Source organism: Pinus tabuliformis, chromosome 8, assembly GCF_031772625.1.
Source record: "Pinus tabuliformis cultivar Carrire ecotype Pingquan chromosome 8, CPIR1, whole genome shotgun sequence".
NCBI lineage: Eukaryota > Viridiplantae > Streptophyta > Pinopsida > Pinales > Pinaceae > Pinus > Pinus tabuliformis.
The window spans coordinates 163,250,210-163,258,305 of record NC_142294.1 but is presented as its reverse complement, the minus strand read 5'-3'; positions in this window follow the sequence as shown (position 1 = coordinate 163,258,305).

Below are 8,096 nucleotides of genomic sequence, written 5' to 3'. Positions count from 1 at the left end.
TTGTTGTTTAATATGGCTAAGGGGAAACTGGAAAAGGCATTGGCAAAGGCTTTGAAAAGGCAAAAAGACATTATTAGCATTTATTTTATGAAAATAAAGGAAAATAGGAGAAAAGGGAGATGAAAGATCACATATTGCATCTGAGGAGGAAATTGAAGGAAAATAGAGGGAAAATGAATAAATTAAAGGCATCAATAATAAAAAGGCAACAGAGCATCAGTTTGGGGCCTTTTGTCAATTTAGTTTTGGAATTGGTTTTAGAGAGGAGAAGAGAACCAATAAGAGAAAGCAAGCAAGCAAGCAAAGGAAAGACAAGAAAGCAAAGGAAAGCAAAGATCAAACAAGGAAGAGTTGGATCAAGCGACTTCAATAGGAATACTTGCAGGTAACAAGTTGCATGTGCGATTTCCTAGTTGGTTTTAGTATGCATGGTACATGCATGTGTGTATTTGGATTTTTTGTTGTCATTGGCATGGTTTTTTCCTGGTTTGACAATGGTTTCAACCTTGCCTTTCCATTCTCGGATATCCATGGTGTGATGGGATTCATTCTTGGTTGAGCTTTGGATTGCCGGAAGGTTTTGATCTGGGTGAGGTGCTCTCAGGAAATCCCAAGGGTTGGGGGTGGAGATGGTTTTCTCAGGGAAGCCCTCAATAGGGGGGTGGAGACAGTAAAATTACTGAAGGGATGGTGAAGGAATTCCGAGGCATCCACTCTTGGTTTGGTTTTGTGATCTCGAGATCGGTTTAGGTGAGATCATGGTAGTGTGAGGGTGGAGGTGGTTTAACCTTTGGATTCCCTTGGTTGTTTATGTATTGGTTTATCCCATGAGATCACACATTCATGCTTGGAATATGGGCCGCATGAGGGTGATTGGATGAAAGAGTGCTTTGGTTCTGTTGACACCTAATCCTTGTGATTGGGTAAATATATGTAAATAAATAAATGAGAAATATGAACAGTCATCGGGAGATGAACTAAACAGTCTCTCCCTCATGTATATAATGGACCTATCTGATGGAATAGATAACACGAATCAGTTTTTGCTTAATGGAGTTACTGCCTAGCCTGACATGGTATCAGAGCCAGCTCCTTTTTTTATCCTTTATGTCTTTGTAACTCCTGTTCTGCTCCTCTGCTCTCCATATAATTCAGTGACTAATTACCTGTGTTCTATCTGCCATACCTGCACTCTCTGTCTGACATTCACCTGACATGGGAACGCTTGCGCTGTCCTGACCTGGTAGCTTGCTCCACGTATTAGGTGGTAGCCTGAAACGTTCCTCTGCTCTCTGGTGGCCTATGCGCAGCTTCATCGATTATTGCAAGAAACCGAGGTATCAAAAAAAAAATTAATGCTGGCCTGGTATTTTTAACGTTGGCCTGTTCTGCACACACATTTGAACACTGTCACATTTTAACGCTGGCCTATTCTGAACGCTGGACGCACACACATTTGAACGCTGGATGTCGTCTATCAATTGCATATGTTTTGATCGCTGGATGCTTCTGTTGTTGTGGTGTTGCAGCAGCTAGCAAACTGCTCCACCCCTCTGTCGCTTGATTTCTTGCTACTCCAAAACTTGCTCCAGCAACAGACGCAGAGCCATTCATTGCTGTGGATGCCAAGGATGCTGTTGATTTCCAGCTATATTTTTGTATGTAGCCGGGGCCAAAGTTTGTTCTTACAATGGTATATAGTTGAACGATGGTCTGACTATTCTAATAGTTGAACGCTGGTCATGGTATATTCCTTTCAAATAGTTGAATGTTGGTCATGGTATATTCCTTCAAATAGTTGAACGCTGGTCTCACTGTTCTAATAGTTGAACGCTGGTCATGGTATATTCCTTCAATTAGTTGAACGTTGACCTAATATCCTTTCAAATAGTTGAAAGCATACATTTGAATGCTGACAAAAAATTTGTGGCAGAATGTTTGGTGGAGGCAGAACGTCCATGATGCGTTGAGCCCTTTTAAAAGAGGCCGTATGGTATGAAGAATTGGCTTTGTATGCTGCGTATGCATTGAATGTTTTTTATTGGTGGTCGTGTATGTTTTGAAGGTCATTTTTTCTCTGTGTATTGAAGTTGTGATGGCAGTGATTCAATGGGTACATGAAAACCTTTTGTTAGAAGTTTTTAGTGGACGATAACATTTGCTGAATAAGTTTTTTTTTTTTTTTAAAGGGTCGTATATGTGGGTCACATGGTGGATTTGAAATATTTTGAGAATGCCCTTTTGAGTACATTTTTACTGTATATTGGCAGAAGTATTTTTCTATCAGCAAAACTATTTTTTTTTACAGAATGCATTCAATCATATCCATGGTGGGAATAGTTCTCACTGGCAAGGAGAACTATCCTGAATGGTCCCGGATGATAAAACACACCCTCATCTTCAATGAGTTGTGGAAAGGAGTGTGTGTCGGAGAACGAGACAATGACCCAGTACAGCCTACCTCAGACAAAGAGCTCGTCGTTTGGGAAAACAAGAACAAAAAAGCTTATGCATTAATCGCAGCATTTGTAAATGAAGAGGTGAGTCGCCATATTTCGTCATATTCAACTGCCTTTGAAGCCTTACAAAAGCTTAAAGAACTCTATGACTCACATTCTGCACTTGAAGTTGTTCAACTCATGATTAAACTCTTCACTCTTGAACTGCAAAATAATGATCCTCTTGCTCTTGCATCTGAAGTAAAGTCTATAATGCATGATATCAAATCCACTAATGTTGAATTGGATATTCCTCTTATTGCTTTTCTCAAGGCACTTTATCCTACTTACTCCAATTATCTTGAGTCATTGCAAGCAAATGGAAATCTCAAAGATATAATTTTTTACCCTCTTGTGAAAAAGTTTGTTGAAAGAGAGAAAGCTTTTGGAAAGAAGACAGCCCCTGAATCTTCTAAAGAGGTTGTGTGCCTTGCTCATGAAGAAAAGCATCCTGCTCAAGATTCTACAAGAGGAAGAGGTGGTCGAAGAGGAAGAGGAAGATATTTCATAGGCAGGGGGGGCAGACGTTCTCAAGGAGAAAAGGCATATTTGCACTGCATTCGCTGCAAAAGAAATGGATCACATGATGCCTCTACATGCAAGCTACCATGGGACAAAATTGAGCAGAAAATAAACCGAAAGAAAGGTAAAACTGATGATATAGACAAAGGTAAAGCACCTGAATCCGCTCACTATGTTGTGGCACAATGTAACATTGGAGTAAATGAAGATATATTTAATGCTTCACTTGATTCTTGGAAAAATGATTGGTTGCTTGACTCAGGAGAAACCTGCCACATGACTCATAGAAAATATTTTTTTGAAGGTTTCACTGACAATGTTGATGGTGCAGTATACTTTGCAGATCAATCAAAAGTCAAGCCATTAGGGCTTGGCACAATTAGGCTTAAACTGCCTGGTCTTCTAGACTTTCTTCTGGATCATGTTCTATATCTCCCACAGCTCAAGAGAAACTTGTTGTCCTTGGTCCACATCCGCCAGCAAGGTCACTCCATTCATATGTTTGATGGCAAGCTTGAGGTAAGAAAAGCATCTGACCACTCACTTGTCATGAGGGGAATAGAAGAAGAAAGGCTTCTCAAACTACAAGGAACCTCTGCTCATGCACAACATTTCTCATACAATTCTCATCATGAAGAAGGTACACTTCCATCAAGTTTATTATGGCATGCTAGATTTGGACATTTGAACTATGACAGTCTCCGCTTGTTGAAGAAAAATGGTGTTGCTGGTTTGCCTACAATTCCTAGGAAACTTAAGCAATGTGATGCTTGCATTCTAGGAAAGCATAGCAAACAGTCTTTTCATGATTCACATTCAAGAGCACATAGGAAACTTGAACTCATTCATTCAGATTTATGTGGTCCGATTCCTGTTCCTTCTGCAAATGGAAATAAATATATCATGACATTTATTGATGACTACACCAGAATGTGTTGGGTTTATTTATTGAAGAACAAATCTGATGCTTTTCAAACATTCAAGAATTTTCATAAATGGATTGAAAATGATGCACAATCTCATATTGGGTCTATTCACTCTGATAATGGAAAAGAATACACATCAAATGAATTTGAAAACTATCTTCGCCAACATGAGATCAAACATCAAACAACTGTGCCTTACAATCCCCAACATAATGGTGTAGCTGAAAGAATGAATAGGACAATCTTAAATATGGTACGATCCATGCTCTTCTTCAAAAATGTAAAGATAATGTTTTGGGCTGATGTTGTTCTATGTGTTGCATATATAAAGAATAGATGTCCATCTAATGCTATAAGAAACAAGACTCCATATGAAATGTGGTATGGATATGTTCCTTCGGTAAAGCATCTCAGGGTCTTTGGTTCCACCTGTTATGCCTTGATACCAAAGGTACATAGAAACAAACTTGGTGCTAGAAGTCGTAAGTGTATCTTCCTGGGGTACTCAAACACCTCCAAAGCATACCGCCTCTATGATGAAGTAAATAAGAAGTTTGTTGTATCTAGATATGTAATTTTTCTTGAATCATCCAAAACTGACAATGTTGTTGAGCGGCAACTTGATCGCTTGGATAGATTCGCAAAAGCAAAATCATTTCAATAATTTGATAATCAGATTCCACATCTTGAAGAGGGGATTCCTATACTAGATCAACATGTGGAATCTTCTTCTGAAGAACACTCTCCCCTGCATGAAACTCCAACAACGGATGATGCTTTAAGTGATGTAATTGATAGAATTGGGAGACTCAATCTTGATTCAGTCCCAACTCAATCAATGGAGCAGCCTGGACCATCTCAGAAAGGTCCCCCAAAGTGGCTGACAAAGACACTTGAAAGTGTTCATCCTGATGAAGTTGGAAAGACAGGAACCAGAAATTCAAACCAGCAAAATGGAGGTGATGTAGATGACTCTAATTCACCTGTTGATATGGATGTTTCTTATGATTGTGAATTGAACTTGTCTACAGATTTTGAACCAACTTCCTTCAAAGAAGCTGCTTCTCATGATGAATGGAAAGAAGCGATGCAAAAGGAGTATGATGCCCTCATAAAGAACGGCACTTGGAAGCTGGTTGATCCTCCATTAGGAACCAAACCAATTGGCTGCAAGTGGGTCTATAAGAACAAGTATAAAGCTGATGGCTCACTTGAAAAGCACAAAGCTAGGCTTGTGGCAAAAGGTTTTGCACAGAAGGAAGGGGTCGATTATGAGGAGACTTTTGCCCCCACAACAAAATGGGCTACCATCCGGGCCCTCTTTGCACTAGCAGCTCAGAACGGTTGGAAAGTCCATCAAATGGATGTAAAAACTACTTTCTTGAATGGAGATCTAAAAGAGAATGTTTTTATGTCCCAGCCTGAAGGATTTGCTGTGAAAGGACATGAACATAAAGTATGCAAACTTGTGAAGTCCCTGTATGGCCTCAAACAAGCACCGCGAGCCTGGTATGAAAAACTAACTGAGCATCTTCTGAAACTCAATTTCAAACATTTTGATCTTGATGATGCAACTTTATTTGTCAAGAAAGTTGGCAAAACAATTGTATATTTTGTGGTATATGTAGATGATCTTTTGATGACAGGGAACAATGAAAGCTACATTGCATCCATAAATAAGGAATTGGGGAAAAGTTTTGAAATGACTGATTTGGGCTATGTTCATTACTATCTTGGCAATGAAGTAACCCACCATCCAAAGTCCATATTTCTTTCTCAAAAGAAATACATTGGGGATCTGTTGAATAGGTTTGGCATGACAGAGTGCAATCCTCTTACTACTCCAATGGAACAAAACTAAAAGCTCACATCTATTGAAGGAAAAGAATTTGAGGATGCAACAAAGTATAGACAGCTTGTAGGAAGCCTCAACTACCTAACGACTACCAGACCAGACATTTCGTTTGATGTTGGAATACTCTCCAGGTTTATGCAAAATCCTTGTGAAGGACATTGGTCTGCTGCAAAAAAATTTCTCAGGTACTTGAAGGGAACTCAAGACTTTGGAATCAAGTACACACAGGTGGACGACTTCAGCTTGATTGGATACTCTGATTCAGACTTCGATGGAGACAAAGAAACTGGGGTATCTACTTCAGGATATGCTATGAGTCTTGGATCAGGAGCTATCTCCTGGAGATCACGCAAACAATTAGTTCCAGCAGATTCCACAACAGAAGCAGAATACGTGGCAACAGCTGAAGCAACAAAAGAAATTGTGTGCCTCAGGAAAATTCTTGAAGATTTGCAGGTAACACAAGTACAATCAACTCCACTCATGATTGACAATACCTCTACAATAAAGTTGGCCAAGAACCCAAAGTTCCATGATCGAACAAAGCACATAAATACTAAATATCACCTGATTCGACATCATGTTGAGGCCAAAACAATCCATCTCCGTCATTGTTCCACAAATGAGCAAATTGCAGACATCTTCACCAAAGCGCTTGGAAGAGAAAAGCTTGAACGATTCAGAACAATGCTTGGACTCACCACCATCCCTTCAGATTAAGGGGGGGAATGTTGACACCTAATCCTTGTGATTGGGTAAATATATGTAAATAAATAAATGAGAAATATGAACAGTCATCGTGAGATGAACTGAACAGTCTCTTCCTCATGTATATAATAGACCTATCTGATGGAATAGATAACACGAATCAGTTTTTGCTTAATGGAGTTACTGCCTGGCCTGACAGGTTCAACCTAATCTATGGTTGGGTGGTACATGGAAGTCCCTGACTTGGTTGGCTTTTGCATATGTTAATAAGAGCTAATTTCCTTTTGTATTTATGGGTAAATGTACTTATTATGATGTGGCTTTGATGGTTGTTTAATCATTGTTATTATTATGGTTATATGTTGGTTATAAGCATGGTTTTATGACAAATTCAAGTTATGGCTCTTATCATGTTTTGATTGGTAAATGAATGGTTATTGAATGCATGACCTAATAGATGTTATTACATCTATTGTGAGAGGGAAATAGACCTTCTTGATTATTCTCAGATAAGTTTCATATCTCTATGTTCAGATATGCATTCATGACCTATAGATTTCATGTTCTCCATGTGTTTGACGGAATGATTGTCATGGTTAGGCCTAGTTATATCAAGTTCTTGTCTAAATTTTGTGTTAATGTATTTTTCCTAGTGTCATTTATCATTCTGGAAAGTCCTATCAAATTCTGGGCAGAGGTCTAGATCCTAGCCCCGAAAAAGTGGCTCAAATTTTGGGGTTGCATGCACAAACTGGGAAAATCTAGATTGTAGTTGCTGGAGGTAGGGTTATCCACAAGACTAGAGGGTTATAGTCACTAGATTACCTTGTTATGCAAGCGACTGGAAGCCCAGATCACTTAAAAAGCAAGTTGTCTTAGGGTTTGGGCACATGGAGTGGTTTTTTAGTTCTTGTAGGTTTTTCAGCTCCCGAGGAAGGTCGGTAAAGTTTTGGTTGGTCGATTACACTTCCTTAACTTTACTTAGGAGGTTGAGTCATGTCATAGTATCCCTCCTCTCATGTTTACTCCAATAGGTCAGTGAAGGTGGGTAAACATGGGAAGGGGTGGTTACAGATTCGTATTAAAGCATGGTTCAAACACTTAGACAGGATGGGCTACATGCATGTTGTTATGCATGCATTTTTATGGTTATGGTTGTCATGCATGAGGTCATGGTATGTAGTTGGTATTGTCATGCATGATGTCGACATATTGATATGATTATGATTATACATGTATCGTGCTAATTTGGACTGATTTTGCAGATGAGATAAGCCTCCCCTAAACGTCATTGAGGTATGCTTTTGGTTATGATATCTATTTGGTTTATATGACATGGAATGCTTGCAGGAAGAAGTGAATCAAATATGACGATAAAAATGGTGGACTACAGTTCACGTGACTCTCCCTACAGATAAATTGGGCATGAAGGAGATGAGTATTCTACTGATATAGTAGACACATCGAGGAGTTTGAGGGTAGAGATCAGAAGTTGCAAGGTAGACAGTGACAGGTTGATTGAGGTTGAGGAAAGACTTGCAAGGGCTTAGAAAAAGTAGGCAGAGGTTAATGCAGTGATCCTTCAGA